This window comes from Heptranchias perlo, chromosome 3 (genome assembly GCF_035084215.1).
Source record: "Heptranchias perlo isolate sHepPer1 chromosome 3, sHepPer1.hap1, whole genome shotgun sequence".
NCBI classification, from domain to species: Eukaryota; Metazoa; Chordata; class Chondrichthyes; order Hexanchiformes; family Hexanchidae; genus Heptranchias; species Heptranchias perlo.
In genome coordinates, this window is record NC_090327.1 from 141,298,481 (window position 1) to 141,314,611 (window position 16,131).

Below are 16,131 nucleotides of genomic sequence, written 5' to 3' on the forward strand. Positions count from 1 at the left end.
AACTCTAAGATAAGGTACCGTTCAGTCCGTAATAACAAGGCACGGATGGTACCAGGAGTTATGCTTGGGATGTAACTTCTGAAGGTTGAGAGACATGATTAATGGTAAGGCTGAGATGTGGATGTGATAGTGAACTGCCACATAGACTGAAACAGGGTATAAGAACAGACCTCAAAAGCTGAGGAAGGCACACAAGATTCTGGCGAGGAAGAGGAGAGCTCTTCAGTCAACAGAACACAGCCAGAGAGAGACTGTGCCGCAGTCACTCGGAGAGATACTTCCAAGGTTTCAAGGAACAGACTGTGACTATTTCTCTTTGTTAAGTATTATGTTTTTGTACTAATTGTGATACGCTTAATAAATCTGTTTTGCCTTTAACCATAATACCAGGATCGTGGTGATCTTGTCGTCACGAACCAGTCCTTGGATTGGATTAAATTATAATCCTGAAAGTAGGGGTTTAAATCCTACACAAGGCTTCTGGTATTCTCTATTATAAAACTGCTTCAAAAAAATGCAGCATCCCTTTTTACATAGAATGTACAGCACAGGAACAGGCCATTCAGTCCAACTGGTCTATGCCAGTATTCATGCTCCACACAAGCCTCCCTCCAGCCCTCATCATCTAACCCAATCAGCATAACTTTCTATTCCTTTCTCTCTCATGTTTATCTAGCTTCCCCTTAAATGCATCCTTTTTTTTTTAAAGCAGTGAAGCTCTGTAACCTGGAGCTTGTCTTCGCACCGACCCTGTACAGTTCATGTGTTGTTGTTCCTCCGTCTCATTGACCCGGTCCCACACAGATACCCCAAACCAACTCAGCCCTACACCGACCAGGCCCCTCACCGATGTCCCGCTGACCCCACCCTACAGCCGACCCCGCCCTACACCGACGTCCCAGTAACAGGGAGTGAGGTTACACTCCAAATTTAATGTCTGAATCGTGAAGTTTATTGTGTAGCAGGAAATGAACGTGACAGGAAACAAGAGCAGTCAGTCTGACGCTTACAGAAAGTCAGCGTTATAAATAAGACTTTTAATTCATTACTAGTGAATCCCGATGGCCTTGCTCACAATTAGATGAACTGGAATGTGTTCCAACTTTTTGTTGAAACAGCCCAGAATGGAAGACGGACACTTGTGAATGTGCAAACAGGCATTATCAATTTTAGAAAAGTTTTATTAAACCATGGCAACAGGAAGTCTTATGAATTACATGCATCTGCACAATCTTATTATAATCAATTATAATCTTATTTTTCAGGCTGAGCAGAAATTGTATTAAAAATTTGTTCCCCATATCCAGAAGATGTTCCTACTGCTGGTCTGCCGAATATATAGATAGGAGTTTACACTGAATGTGTTTTGGTCTGAATATATAGATAGGAATTTACACTGAATGTGTTTTGGTCTGAATATATAGATAGGAGTTTACACTGAATGTGTTTTGGTCTGAATATATAGATAGGAATTTACACTGAACGTTTCATGGTCTTTCAGATATAAATTGGAACCATCGCCTCTTGTGCTGAGATCTGACAGATTGTTACCATGGCAATAGAGGAAATCACTCACTGAAAATAACTGAAATGGAAATAACAAAACCAACATCACGTGTTGGGAGTTTAGTTAAGACGAAGATTAACCCTGAACATTCAGACAGTTTTTCTAACCATGAAGCCACGATTCCAATAATGGATTATTTTTTTTTTACACAAGACCTGATACTGGAGATTTACTGAATGCACCATCAGTTCCAGCTGTGCAGGACATTAAGCAGCACTACATCTACAGAAGGACATCGATAAAATAGTCATTGTTAGAAATAAGCCCCGTCTGTTCTGAAAATCTGATTGTCTTAAATCATCTAAACCTGTTACAAAATCATGATTAAAAAAAGATTTACATATCATTTTATCACCAGTTTATATTTGAATGATAATCATTTAATTCAACTGAATTTGTGAAATCCAGTTATAGATTTACTGATAGGAAATAGCTAAGTAAATCCCAGCATCCAGTTCAGAATTGTAAGATTATTTATTTTGATAGTTGGATATGAAATATATTTGAATTCGGCAGCATCGTCCAGTACTACCTTAACACGCAGTATATATCAATATTATGGGGACCATAAAGGTTGGTTCTTTCAGAGTTGGTGCTGGGGGGCGGAGAGACACTGTATATCTGCAGGGCTCTGCTCAGACTGGAGGCACCTCTTAGATTAAATCCCTTTACTCTAAAACACACACAAGATTCATTTGTGACTGCGTGTTTTCAGTCAGAAACTGATCTCACTTCACATTTTATTGCAGAGCCTCATGCTGGATAATTGTACTTGGTGATCAGACTCTCCCAGTCTCATTCTCACCTTTTCCCCCCTTACCTTGTAACTTTTGTGGACTGTCTACAGGACCAGTATGTATCTGAGTCAATGGGATTTTCTCTTACCTTTCCCCCCAGTCGATCTATGGAAGCTCTTTGAATCAGAAGGGTTCTCACTAGTTGCTGTTCTCACAATCCTGTGCTGGTTCACCTGCTGTTGTTCCTCAGTCTACAATCCCTCTTTACTTACAGCTGTGGACATTTCTCAATTACTCCGTCATTCACCGGGAGATCTAATAATGGCAGGACAGAAAATGAGAAATATTGCAACGTACACTTTTCCTCTAATGTTTAACAATAAAAGTAATTGAAACTTAATTTGAAAAACAACAAACATTTGCTTGAATAAACATGCTGTTGAGGAGCTATGCTCCATCATTTCACATCTCTTTACAGCTGCAGCCACAATATGTGATAGTTTCATCCTTCAGCTCCCGGCTAGAGGCAGTTCATTCTCCATTTCCTGCCTCTGTTTTTGGGATCACATTTGCCATTCCTTTACATTTTCTGACCCAACTCCATCCAGAGGCCAGACTCCCAGTTTCCAAGTGTATTCCAAATGGCATCATCAACAAACAGGGGGAGTTGATGGGACAATATCCTCAGCAACATGGTTCTACCTACAAAAGGCAGCTGTGCTGCCCCAACGCCGTGACTGGGAGGTGTGACTATTGGAGCGAATTCACTTCACTGAATAGTCACATAATGTAACATAACACGGGACTGATTTATCACAGAAACAAGAGATTTTCCTTGCTGTGGGTGTTACTGTTCAGTGTGGACACTCTGATGAGGAAGAGTCCCGTTAGCAGCTGTGGACAGGGTTTCTAACCATCTTGCATTGACAGTTCCTAACTCAGAGGCTGGATGTGTCTCCAGTTAGCTGCAAACTCCAAAGTTCTGGCATGTGGGAGTGGGGAAAGGAACATTTCTCACCACAAGTGAGACTCTTAAGAATATTTAACAGTCAAGATAGGTATTAACTGTATCTCCATGTGGAACTGTCACCATATTTGAGAACAAGAGAAAATAGAACCTATCAGCTTATAACTTATTTCTCTTTTGCTATAAATGGTAATTTATGTACACAACTGGACTATATAATACAGCTCATTTTCATGCCTGTAATAAAATATCTGATTAGAGAAAATCAGAAACCAAATGATTTAAAGTAGAATATCTACTCAAATATGGCCCACTTAGTATTTTGATTTATCCTAAAACAATCTCTAAAAATATAAATAGTAGATGGGGAATTGGAGTTTAAAGATTTATCAGGGCCACTTTCCAGACACAATGGATGTGATCGAAGGATTCAAACTTTGGCTGGAAAAGAAAATATCACCGAACTGCTGCAGTGTGTTTTCCCAATAAACTGCACGTTTAACAACTATACATTTGAGGCTTCAGATCAATATTGTTTCTACAAGCTGCATGCAACTCATAACCAAAAAATAGCTTAAAAAATACACTAGTAAAGGACACAATTCCTTCACTCTTTACATGTTGCCAGAAGATATCTTCTATAAATGGGAAGGTTTAGTTAAATAAGTTACTCAGAGTTCAACTACAGAAACCATCTTTACTGATCAATGCAAAACTATTCAGCAGTTTTCCAAACTTTCCTTCAAAATAATGAACATAAAAAAGGACATTTGTTTTGAGACTTGTTTAGCTTTAATTGAGAGTTTAGAAATTAACATCTACAGAAGTTACAAATCAGACCATACACTTCAGTTTGAAATATACCATGAAATGCCAACGTGTTAATAAAAATACCTTGTGTAACATTTACCTAAAAACTGAAGTTGAGAAATTATAAATTTAAATATGATTTCTGAACTATTTAGTGGAATATTTAAAGGGTTTAATTACCATTTTAAGCAGAAAAGGCAGTAATACCCAATGATACAGTAATATGGTAAAATGTAAGGAATCTTACAACACCAGGTTATAGTCCAACAAATTTATTTTAAAATCACAAGCTTTCGGAGATTATCCCCTTCGTCAGGTGAAGGGGATAATCTCCGAAAGCTTGTGATTTTAAAATAAAATTGTTGGACTATAACCTGGTGTTGTAAGATTCCTTACATTTGTCCACCCCAGTCCATCACCGGCATCTCCACATCACATCTCGGTCTACCGTATTACTGTGAAGTATTACAGGAATGACCAAGATTTGTTGAGGTCTGTAACCAGAGCACCGGACGGTCACAGGTCCGGGTCTGAAAGCAGTGTCTGGGGGGCGGGGGGGGAGAGTGACTTTAACCCCAAGAACGGGAGAGAGTTGAAAAGAGTTGTTTTCTGGGTCGCGACCGCAACCTGGCTTTATTTCCGGGTTTAACGTCGGCGCCTAAAAGTACAGGCACTGGGAACATAAAGTCCGGAAATAAACGACTATTTTCAATCCCGCCCGCCCCGAGGGTTAAAATCACCCCCTAATTAGAACCGAAACTTTTGTGGAAAGTGTTGAGGGCGCGCGCCGGGACCCCAGCCCCACAACTCGGTGCCGGGGGATGTGAATCAGCCCCTAGTCCTTCTCCCTGGGCCCGGGAACATGGAGCGGCTCCGGGGCGGGAGGGAGAAATCTTCAATGAGGAGCCGCCCGCCACATCCGCGTGGAGCAGGGTGGGGTGGGGCGGGGCGGCTCAGACCCGGCTCCCGCTCCCTCCTCCGAGCGGCCTACAGTCCCGGGACACTCACCCGCACCGTCCGAGTCCGTGGAGCTCGCTGTGATCCTCCGCGCCCATCACTCGCCCTCTCCGTCCCGCCGCCTATTTCCCTTCAACCGAACCGTACCGGAAACTGCGCGCGATCCGGCGCCCCATCCGAGTATTGCGGGCCGGGCCGGGCGGGCCGGGCGGGGCGGGGCGGGGCCCGCGCACTGTGTTTAAATGAACAGCCCCCCGCGGTGAGGCCGCCCCGCCTCGTCCACCGGTTAAAAAGGGCAGATCAACATCTCTCCCACCGCGCGGGGGGGGGCAGCTCCGGCTCCGGCTCTCGCGCCTCCTGATTTAAACCCGGGCGGCCGTTAAACCGATTCAGTGTGTGACGTCAGTAACCCGGCAACAGCCCGCGCGTGCGTGTGACGTCAGTAACGTGGGCGGTCAGGATAAACACAGCAAACAACAGGCCAGTCAGTTTAGGCTCAGTGGTGGGGAAACTTTTAGAAACGATAATCCAGGACAGAATTAACAGTCACTTGGACAAGTGTGGATTGATTCGGGAAAGCCAGCACGGATTTGTTAAAGGTAAATTGTGTTTAACTAACCTGATTGAGTTTTTTGATGAGGTAACAGAGAGGGTAGGTGAGGGCAATGCAGTTGATGTGGTTTATATGGACTTACAAAAGGCTTTTGATAAAGTGCCGCATAATAGGCTTGTGAGCAAAATTGAAGCCCATGGAATAAAAGGGGCAGCGGCAGCGGCAGCATGGATACAGTATTGGCTAAGTGACAGGAAACAGAGAGTAGAGGTGAACGGTTGTTTTTCGGACTGGAGGGAGGTGTGCAGTGGTGTTCCCCAGGGGTCAGTACTAGCACCACTGCTTGTCTTGATATATATTAATGACATGGACTTGGGTGTACAGGGCACAATTTCAAAATTTGCAGATGACACAAAACTTGGAAGGGTAGTAAACAGTGAGGAGGATAGTGATAGATTTCAAGAGGATAGAAACAGGCTGGTGGAATGGGCGGACACGTGGCAAATGAAATTTAACGCAGAAAAATGCGCGGTGATACATTTTGGTAGGAAGAACGAGGAGAGGCAATATAAACCAGAGGGCACAACTCTAAAAGTGGCACAGGAACAGAGAGATCTCTGGGTGTATGTGCACAAATCGTTAAAGGTGGCAGGGCAGGTTGAGAAAGCGGTTAAGAAAGCTGATGGGATCCTGGGCTTTATAAATAGAGGCATAGAGTACAAAATTGAGGATGTCATGTTGAACCTTTGTAAAACACTGGTTCACCCACAATTGGAGTATTATGTCCAATTCTGGGCACCGCACTTTAGGAAAGATGTGAAGGCCTTAGAGCAGGTTCAGAAAAGATTTACTAGAATGGTTCCAGGGATGATGGACTTCAGTTACGATCGGCAAAAGAACCAAAGGCGACATGAGGAAAAGCTTTTTTACGCAGCGAGTGGTTAGGACCTGGAATGCACGGCCTGAAAGGGTGGTGGAAGCAGGGTCAATTGTGGCTTTCAAAAAGGAATTAGATAGGTACCTGAAGGAGAAAAATTTACAGGGCTACACGGGGAAAGAGAGGGGGAGTGTGACTAGCTGGACCACGCTTGATGGGCCGAATGGCCTCCTTCTGTGCCGTAGGCATTCTATGATTCTATGAATGGGACCATGTGCCCGTGCAAGCCTCACTCACCAACTAAAACCCACCTGGGATCATCTGACACTTCACCCAGCTTATTTGTCTGAACACCGAGACGGATGGAGTGCCGGGGCAGAGGGGGGGTGGTGTAACACGTGAGGATTCTGCTTTAGATACAGACAGAGAGGAAAGGAGGAATCGAGAGAAAGGAGAAAATAACAAGTCGGTTTAATTAAACTGAGTTTAAAATCTTGAGACGTATCGGAGGGGGGGAAAGAGTACCAGGTAAGATCACTTTGGAGACCTCTGACCCCGAAATACAAAGGAGCTGTAGATGCTTTGTCCTCACGAAGAAGCCACTTTACAATTGAAAACTCTTGGATGGGAATCACGAGAACAAATTTAATTCGACAGTTGACATAGTGGGGCTGGAGAACAAACCAAGGGCTTCTGCAAGCAGCAAATGAGGAGGAGGAAACGGTGCTCTCGCTGTTCTCTGAACCACAACGCATGGAAAAAATGGAGCAACAAAACCTGGTGACGATCGACAACATGTGCAGAAAGCACCTCTGGGATTTGTAACCAGGATCCCCTGTTTATGAGACAGCTGCTTTAACCATTGAGTCACGGTGCCCACAGCATACAGTTGATGACAAGTTTACCTGTGCTGTGTGCTGGTTCCTGTGTGTCTTTAGTTGGTTAAACTGTAGTTCTATCCCTGCAGACATTCTGGGTCCCAAAGCCTTGGGTCCTCCCAATTGGCACTACGTATCTTTAGACCTAGTTACAGAGAGAGGGAGAGATATAGCTCTGTGTATTGACCAAACATAAACTGTAATTGCCTACATTTCTCAGTAGTTGATTCTGAGCCCCTCGACTCCCTAACTCCAACTGAAATTTCGAACTATTTGTCAAACATTGTTAGTCGTTCCCCAGCTTCCCGTGGGAAACATCAAAGCTTGTCGTTTTCCGTCAGTCAAGTGCATGGATAGAACATTCTGACCAACATTTCTGCTGCAACAGCAAAACCAAAAACAGCTGAACACAAAGAAGGAACTGAAAGTTCAAAGTTTAAGGGAGAAAACCAAACTGCTTACGGCGTTACACAGGAACCCATCGACCATGGGAACACACTCTTCGATGAACTACAGTGTCCGGTCATTAAGATACACATCCCTCCTTCTGCTTGTGAAAAGAAATTTGAATGTCTTGTGACAGTGTTGCTGGAGCAGGTTTAACAGCATTCCCTGTGTCTCGGGGTTTCAGTGACGGTCCGTCACAGGGCTGATCCGAATCGATTCCTGATCCAAACTGTGTCTCATCTTTTAGAAACATCGAGAGAGAACAGAAAACAGACGGCTGACTGGATTTCAATCCGCTTCTTCCATTAACAAGAAACACCACGGAATGGGATCGACAGACCGTGTGTTGGGGATTTCAATCCACGGAATGGGATCGACAGACCGTGTGTTGGGGATTTCAATCCACGGAATGGGATCGACAGACCGTGTGTTGGGGATTTCAAGTCAGGACTTGTTGCAATGTCCGAACAGAGAATGGGGAGATGGTAAAATGCAGGAGGGACAGGATGTCTTAAATCTCTGCAGCAGTTACTGGTAACAGAGCAATGGGTGGGATTCTAGTTCAGAACAGGAAATCGTTGACAATGAGAGAGATCATGTGCTTAAAACAGGAAGGGACCTCTTTTCCGCTCCCTCAAGATTTAATATTTGTCTCCATAGGAAGGACGAACAGTTGAACTTTAACGGAACAAATGGTGAAAACTTGGTGAAAATGTAAACATGGGGCTTCTCGGGTTTGTTTGATTCTTTGAGAAGCAAACTAATTGGTCCAGTGGCAGAAAATCATGATGTGCAGCCCAAAGGAAACTGCAAAGAGACATTAATAAAATGGTGGGACGGGGATTGGCAGATGGAGCTCAACGTCAATGAATGTGAGGTTAAAAAGTAACACTGTGGTACCCGCCTGGCACCATTCAACGACATAGGAGCCCACCCACTGTGAATCTTTCCTTGCCACCCCTGTAAGATTATAGTTACCTGTTGAATCTCCCTTGTATTTATTCAATACCCTTTTGTATGTTACTATTGAATCTGCTTTCACCAGCCTTTCAGTGCATTCCAGATCATTACAACTCGCTGTGTCTTTGAAGGTGGTAAGACAAGCTGAAAAGACTGTTAAAAAAGCATATTGGATCCTGGGCTTCATTAATAGAGGCATAGAGTTCAAAAGCAAGGAAGTTATGCTAAAACTTTACAAAACACTGTTTCGGCCTCAGCTGGAATATTGATGTCAAGGCCCTAGAGGGGGTGCAGAAGAGATTTACTAGAATGAGGTACCAGGGATGAGGGACTTCAGTTATGCGGAGAGACTGGAGAAGCTGGATTGTTCTCCTTAGAACAGAGAAGGTTAAGGGGAGATTTGTTGGATATTAGCCCCATTGATTATAAACACAGAAAGCTGCCACAAGGGGAGATCTCACAGTTTTGGACAAAGAGTGAAATACATTGAAGTCTTTACAAACACAGAAAGCTGACAAACATGTGGAGACCTCACATTGTTGGCATGGAGTGAAATACACTGAACTGTTTAGAAACACACAACGCTGATATTCCAGGCAGACCCCTCAGTGTTGGACACAGAATGAAATACATTAAAGAGTTTATAGAAACAGGAAGCTGTCAGGCCAGGGGCGACCTCACAGTACGAACAACATACGAACATACGAATTAAGAGCAAGAGTAGGCCATTCGGCCCCTCGAGCCTGCTCTGCCGTTTGATAAGATCATGGCTGATCTGATTGTGACCTCAAGCCTACTTTCCCATCTACCTACTATAACCTGTGACTCCCTTGTTAATCAGGAATCTATCTAACTCAGCCTTAAAAATATTCAATGACCCTGCCACCACCGCTCTCTGGGGGAGGGAGTTCCACAGACTCACCACCCTCTGAGAGAAAAAAATTCTCCTCATCTCCGACTTAAATGGGAGACCCCTTATTTTTAAACTGTGGCCCCTAGTTCTAGTCTCTCCCACAAGGGAAACATCCTCTCAGCATCAACCCCTTCTGGTCCCCTCAGAATCTTATATGTTTCAGTAAGATCACCTCTCATTCTTCTAAACTCCAGTGTATACAGGCCCAACTTGTCCAACCTTTCCTCATAAGATAACCCCCTCATCCCAGAAATCAGTCGAGTGAACCTTCTCTGAACCACCTCTAAAGCAATTATGTCCTTTCTTACATAAGGAGACCAAAACTGCACACAGTATTCTAGATGTGGTCTCATCAATGTCCTGTACAACTGTAGCAAAACATCTCTACTTTTATATTCCATTCCCCTTGCAATAAATGACAACATTCCATTTGCCTTCCTGATCACTTGCTATACCTGCATACTAACTTTTTGTGATTCATGTACTAGGACACCCAGATCGTCTGTACCTCAGAGTTCTGCAATCTCTCTCCATTTAAATAATATTCTGCTTTTCTATTCCTCCTGCCAAAGTGGACAAGTTCATATTTTCCCACATTATACTCCATCGACCAAATTTTTGCCCACTCACTTAACCTATCTATATCCCTTTGCAGACTCCTTATGTCCTCTTCACAACTTACTTTCCTTCCTACCTTTGTGTCATCAGCAAATTTAGCAACCATACATTCGGTCCCTTCATCCAAGTCATTGATATAGATTGTAAATAGTTGAGGCCCCAGCACTGATCTCTGTGGCACTCCACTCGTTACATCTTGCCAACCTGAAAATGACCCATTTATGCCTACTCTCTGTTTCCTGTTAGCTAACCAATTCTTTATCCATGCTAATATGTTACCCCCTTACACCATGAGCTCTTATTTTGTGAAGTATCCTTTGATGTGACACCTTGTCAAAAGCCTTCTGGAAATCCAAGTCCACCACATCCACAGGATCCCCTTTATCCACGTTGCTTGTTACTTCCTCAAAGAACTCTGATAAATTAGTCAAACACGATTTCCCTTTCACAAAGCCATGTTGACCCGGCCCGATTGCATTGAGATTTTCTAAGTGCCCTGCTATAACCACCTCAATAATAGATTCTAGCATTTTCCCTATGACAGATGTTAAGCTAACTGTCCTGTAATTTCCTGCTTTCTGTCTCTTTCCTTTCTTGAATAGAGGCGTAACATTTGCTATTTTCCAATCTGATGGGACTCTTCCAGAATCTAGGGAATTTTGGAAAATTAATACCAATGCATCTACTATGGGCCTATCTACTATCCGTCTAGACCTGGGGACTTGTCAGCTTTTAGTTCCAATATTTTTTTCAAAACCCTTTCCCTGGTGATTGTAAATGTTTTAAGTTCCTCCCTCCCTTTCACTTTTTGATTCACAATTATTTCTGGCATGTTATTTGTATCCTCTACAGTGAAGACGGACGCAAAATATCTGTTCAATTCATCCACCATTTCCTTTTTCTCCATTATTAATTCCCCAGACTCACTCTCTACAGGATCAATGCTCACTTTACTTACTCTTTTCCTTTTTAAATACCTGTAGAAACTCTTACTATCTGTTTTTATATTTCTTGCTAGCTTTCTCTTGTACTCTAATTTCTCCCTCCTTATTATTCTTTTAGTCATTCTTTGCTGTTTTTTATATTCTGTCCAATCTTCTGACCTGCCACTAATCTTCACGGAATTCTATGCTTTTTCTTTCAATTTGATACTATCTTTAACTTCCTTAGTTAGCCACGGATGGTACGTCCTTCCCCTGGAGTCTTTCTTTCTCACTGGAATGTATCTTTGCTGAGTGTTACGAAATATCTCATTAAATGTCTGCCATTGCATCTTGACTGACCTATCCCTTAACCTAAGTTCACTTTAGCCAGCTCTGCCTTTATGCCCTCATAATTGCCCTTATTTAAGTTTAAAACACTTGTCTTAGACTTAATCTTCACTCCCTCAAACTGAATGCGAAATTCAATCATATTGTGATCACTGCAGCCTAGAGGCTCCTTTACAATGAGCTGATTAATTAATCCTGTCTCATTACACATTACCAGATCTAGAATAGCCTGCTCTCTGGTTGGCTCTGGAACATGCTGCTCTAAGAAACTGTCCCGAAAGCACTCTATGAACTCATCTTCCAGGCTACCTTTGCCAAGCAGATTCTTCCAATCTATATGTAGATTAAAATCACCCATGATCATCGCTGTTCCTTTCTGGCAAGCCCCCATTATTTCTTCCTGAATACCCTGTCCTACTACTGTCCTGTTACTGTTAGGGGGCCTATAAACTACTCCCACAGGTGACTTCTTGCTTTTACTATTTCTTATCTCTACCCAAACTGATTCTAAATCTTGGTCTTTAGAACTCAGGTCATTTCTCCCTATTATACTCATGTCATCCTTAATTAAAAGAGCTACCCCTCCACCTTTTCCGAGCTTCCTGTCCTTCCAAAATGTCAAGTCCCCTTGAATATTCAGGTTCCAGCCTTTGCCATCCTACAGCCATGTCTCTGTAATGGCTCTCAGATCGTACATATTTATTTCTATTTGAGCTGTCAATTCATCCATTTTGTTACGAATGCTACGCTCATTCAGATACAAAGCCCTTAGTGCTGTCTTTTTACTATTTTTGCAACCTCTCGTGTTATCTGCTGGCGCACTCTCAAGTTTGCATGCTCTGTTCCTTCCTGCCACTCTCTGATTATTATTTCCCTTATTGCTACCTTGCTCTTTTGCCTTGTCTTCTTTCTTTAATTTATCACATCTTCACTTACTCGATCCCTCGCTCACCGTTATTTAGTTTAAAGCCCTCTCTACCGCCCTAGTTATACGATTTGCCAGATCACTGGCCCCAGTACGGTTCAGTTGAAGCCCGTCCCAACGGTACAGCTCCCACTTTCCCCAGTATTGGTACCAGTGCCCCATGAATCGAAACCCATTTCTCCCAAATCATTCTTTGAGCCATGAATTTAACTCTGTAATCTTATTTACCCTATGCACATTTGCTCGTGGCTCTTTCTGTGTTTATAAACACAGTAAGCTGACACACTAGGGGAGAGCTCACACTATTGGACATGGAGTGAAATAAACAGAAGTTTTTATGAAAAAAGAAAGCAAATGCTCCAGGGGAGACCTCAGAGAGTTGGACACAGAGTAAAATATTCTGAATTGTTTATAAACACAGAAAGATAACAGCACACGGTTGACCTCACAGTGTTGGTCACAGAATGAAATACACTGAATTGCTTATAAACACAGAAAGCTGACACACCAGGGGAGACCTCACACTGTTGAACACGACGTGTAACGCAAGTGCGTTTTTAAACACAGAGGGCTGTCACCCCAGGGGAGAACTCACCATGATGGTCACGGAATAAAATACATTGATGTGCTTATAAACACAGAAAGCTGACACGCTAGGTGAGACCTCACAGTGTTGGACACAAAGTGAAATACAGTGAAGAGTTTATAAAACAAGGAAGCTGGCAAACTAGGGGAGACCTCAGAGTGTTGGACACGGTGTGAAATACATTTAACGTTTTACAAACACAGAAAGCTGACTGACCATGGGAGATCTCACAGTGTTGGAGATGGAGTAAATTACACTGAATTGTTTATAAACACAGGAAGCTGACAGGCAAGGGGAGTCCTCACAGTGTTGGAGATGGAGTAAATTACACTGAATTGTTTAAAAACACAGAAAGCTGACAGGACAGGGGAGACCTCACAGTGTTGGACACGGAGTGATATACATTGAAGTGTTTATAAATACAGACAGCTGACACACGAGGTGAGATCGCAGAGCTGGACCTGGAGAAAAACACTGAAGTGTTTATAAACACAGAAAGCTGAAAGACCAGGGGAGACCTCACAGCATTTGAGATTGTGTGAAATACATTGAAGCATTTATAAACACAGAAAGCAGACACACCGGGGGAGTACTCACAGTGTTGGACATTGAATGAAAGACATTGAAGTGTTTATTAACTCAGAAAGCTGACACACCAGGGGAAACTTCACACCGTTGGACATGGAGTGAAATGAAATGAAGTGCTTATAAACACAGAACAATGACACTCCAGCGAGATCTCACAATGTTGGACACGGAATGAAATGCAGTGAAGAGTTTATAAAAACAGTAAGCTGACAGACTAAGGGAGACCTCAGAGTGTTTGGTACGGTGTGAAATACATTTAACATTTTATAAATACAGAAATCTGACTGACCAGGGGAGATCTCACAGTATTTGAGACCATGTGAAATACATTGAAGTGTTTATAAACACAGCAAGCTGACAGACCGGGGAGACTTCACACAGTCAGACACGAAGTGAAATACACGTGTGTTTATAAACACAGGGAGCTGACACACCAGGGAAACCTCACAGTGTTGGACACAGAACGAAATACGCTGAATTGCTTATAAACACAGAAAGATGACACTCCGAAAGAGGCCTCACAGTGTTGGATACGGAGTGAAATACACTGAAGTGTTTATAAATACAGAGAGCTGACACAACAGGTGGACCTCACAGTGTTGGAAACAGAATGAAATACACAAGTGTTTATAAACACAGAAAGCTGATACACCAGGGGAGACCTCGCAGTGTTGCACACGGAGTGAAATACACTGAAGTGTTTATAAACACAGAAAGCTGACACACCAGGGGAGACCACAAAGTCTTGGACCCGGAGTGAAATACATTGAATTGTTTATAAACACAGAAAGCTGATACACCAGAGGAGACCACACAGTGTTGCACACGGAGTGAAATGCACTGAAGTTTTTATAAGCATAGAAAGCTGAAACACCATGGGAGACCTCATAGCTTTGGACATGGAGTGAATGCATTAAACATTTTATAAACATAGAAAGCTGACAGACCATGGAGACCTCACATTGTTGGATATGGGGTGAAATACAATGAAGAGTTCATAAACATAGTAAGCTGACACACCGGGGGAGTACTCACAGTGTTGGACACGGAATGAAATACATTGATGTGATTACAAACACAGAAAACGGACACATAGACACACAGGAAGATAGGAACTGGAGTAGGCCATATAGCCCCTCGACACTGTTTCGCCATTCAGTGAAATGATGGCTGATCTGTGACCTAATCCACATACCCGCCTGAGCCCCATATCTCTTAATAACTTTTGTTAACAAAAGTCTTTCGATGTCTGATTTAAAATTAACAATTGAGCTAGCATCAACTGCCATGTGCGGAATAGAGTTCCAAACTTCTACCACCCTTTGCGTGTAGAAGTGTTTCCTAACTTCACTCGTGAAAGTCCTGGCTCTAATTTTCAGATTATGTCCCGTAGTCCTAGACTCCCCAACCAGCAGAAATGCTTTATCTCTATCTACCCTATCGGTTCCCCTTAATATCATGAAAACTTCGATCAAATCACCCCTTAATCTTTTAAATTCCAGGGAATACAACCCTAATTTGTGTAATCACTGCTCGTAATTTAACCCTTGGAGTCCAGGTATCATTCTAGTGAATCTACGATGCACTCCCTACAATATCAACATATCCTTCCCAAGTTGCGGTGTCCAGAACTGAACACAATGTTCTAGATGTGGTCTAACCAGGTCTTTGTATAGCTGTAGCATAACTTCTACCTCCTTGTATTCTAGTCCTCTAGATATAAAGGCTAGCATTCAATTTTGCATTTTTTGATTATTTCCTGTACCATGACGTTTTAATGATCTTTGTACATGGACCCCTAACTCTCTTGTGGTTTTGTGATTTCCTTTCCCATTGCTGTTTTGCTGCACCAGTTACAAAGTCCATATTTGGAACAAGGCTGTAATGAGGTCTGGAGCCGAGTGGTCCTGGCGGAACTCAAACTGAGCATTGGTGAGCAGGTTATTGGTGAGTAAGTGTTGCTTGATAGCACTGTCGATGACACCTTCCATCACTTTGCTGATGATTGAGAGTAGACTGATGGGGCGGTAATTGGCCGGATTGGATTTGTCCTGCTTTTTGTGGACAGGACATACCTGAGCAATTTTCCACATTGTCGGGAAGATGCCAGTGTTGTAGCTGTACTTGAACAGTTTGGCTAGAGGCGCGACTAGTTCTGGAGCACAAGTCTTCAGCACTACAGCCGGGATGTTGTCAGGGCCTATAATCTTTGCTGTATCCAGTGCACTCAGCCGTTTCTTGATATCATGTGGAGTGAATCGAATTGGCTGAAGACTGGCTTCTATGATAGCGGGGATATCGGGAGGAGGCCGAGATGGATCATCCACTCGACACTTCTGGCTGAAGATGGTTGCAAACGCTTCTGACTTGTCTTTTGCACTCACGTGCTGGACTCCACCATCATTGAGGATGGGGATGTTTACAGAGCCTCCTCCTCCCGTTAGTTGTTTTATTGTCCACCACCATTCACGACTGGG

The 16,131-nt window shown here is 43.0% G+C and overlaps 1 protein-coding gene and 2 long non-coding RNA genes across 5 annotated transcripts in view; 2 read left to right on the forward strand and 1 right to left on the reverse strand.

The window, feature by feature from the left end:
* The window catches only part of LOC137320270 (NACHT, LRR and PYD domains-containing protein 3-like), a 30,865-nt gene extending 22,609 nt beyond the window's left edge, over positions 1-8,256 (reverse strand). The window contains exons 1-3 of one of the 3 annotated variants that reach the window (XM_067982058.1): positions 7,809-8,256; positions 7,374-7,491; positions 2,453-2,619 (exon numbers count right to left, since the gene is read on the reverse strand). The gene's annotated coding sequence lies outside the window, so the exon portion shown is untranslated. Of the gene's footprint in view, positions 1-2,452; positions 2,620-5,089; positions 5,447-7,373 lie in introns of those variants that run through there. The other 2 variants (XM_067982057.1, XM_067982056.1) reach the window with 2 other exon arrangements.
* Positions 1-16,131, forward strand: part of LOC137320280 (uncharacterized) — a 410,687-nt gene that overhangs the window by 215,682 nt on the left and 178,874 nt on the right. The window lies entirely within an intron of this gene.
* Positions 5,524-16,131, forward strand: part of LOC137320271 (uncharacterized) — a 42,878-nt gene continuing 32,270 nt past the window's right edge. The window contains exons 1-2 of the long non-coding RNA XR_010962425.1: positions 5,524-5,637; positions 15,508-15,601. This is a non-coding gene — a long non-coding RNA (uncharacterized lncRNA). The remainder of the gene's footprint in view (positions 5,638-15,507; positions 15,602-16,131) is intronic.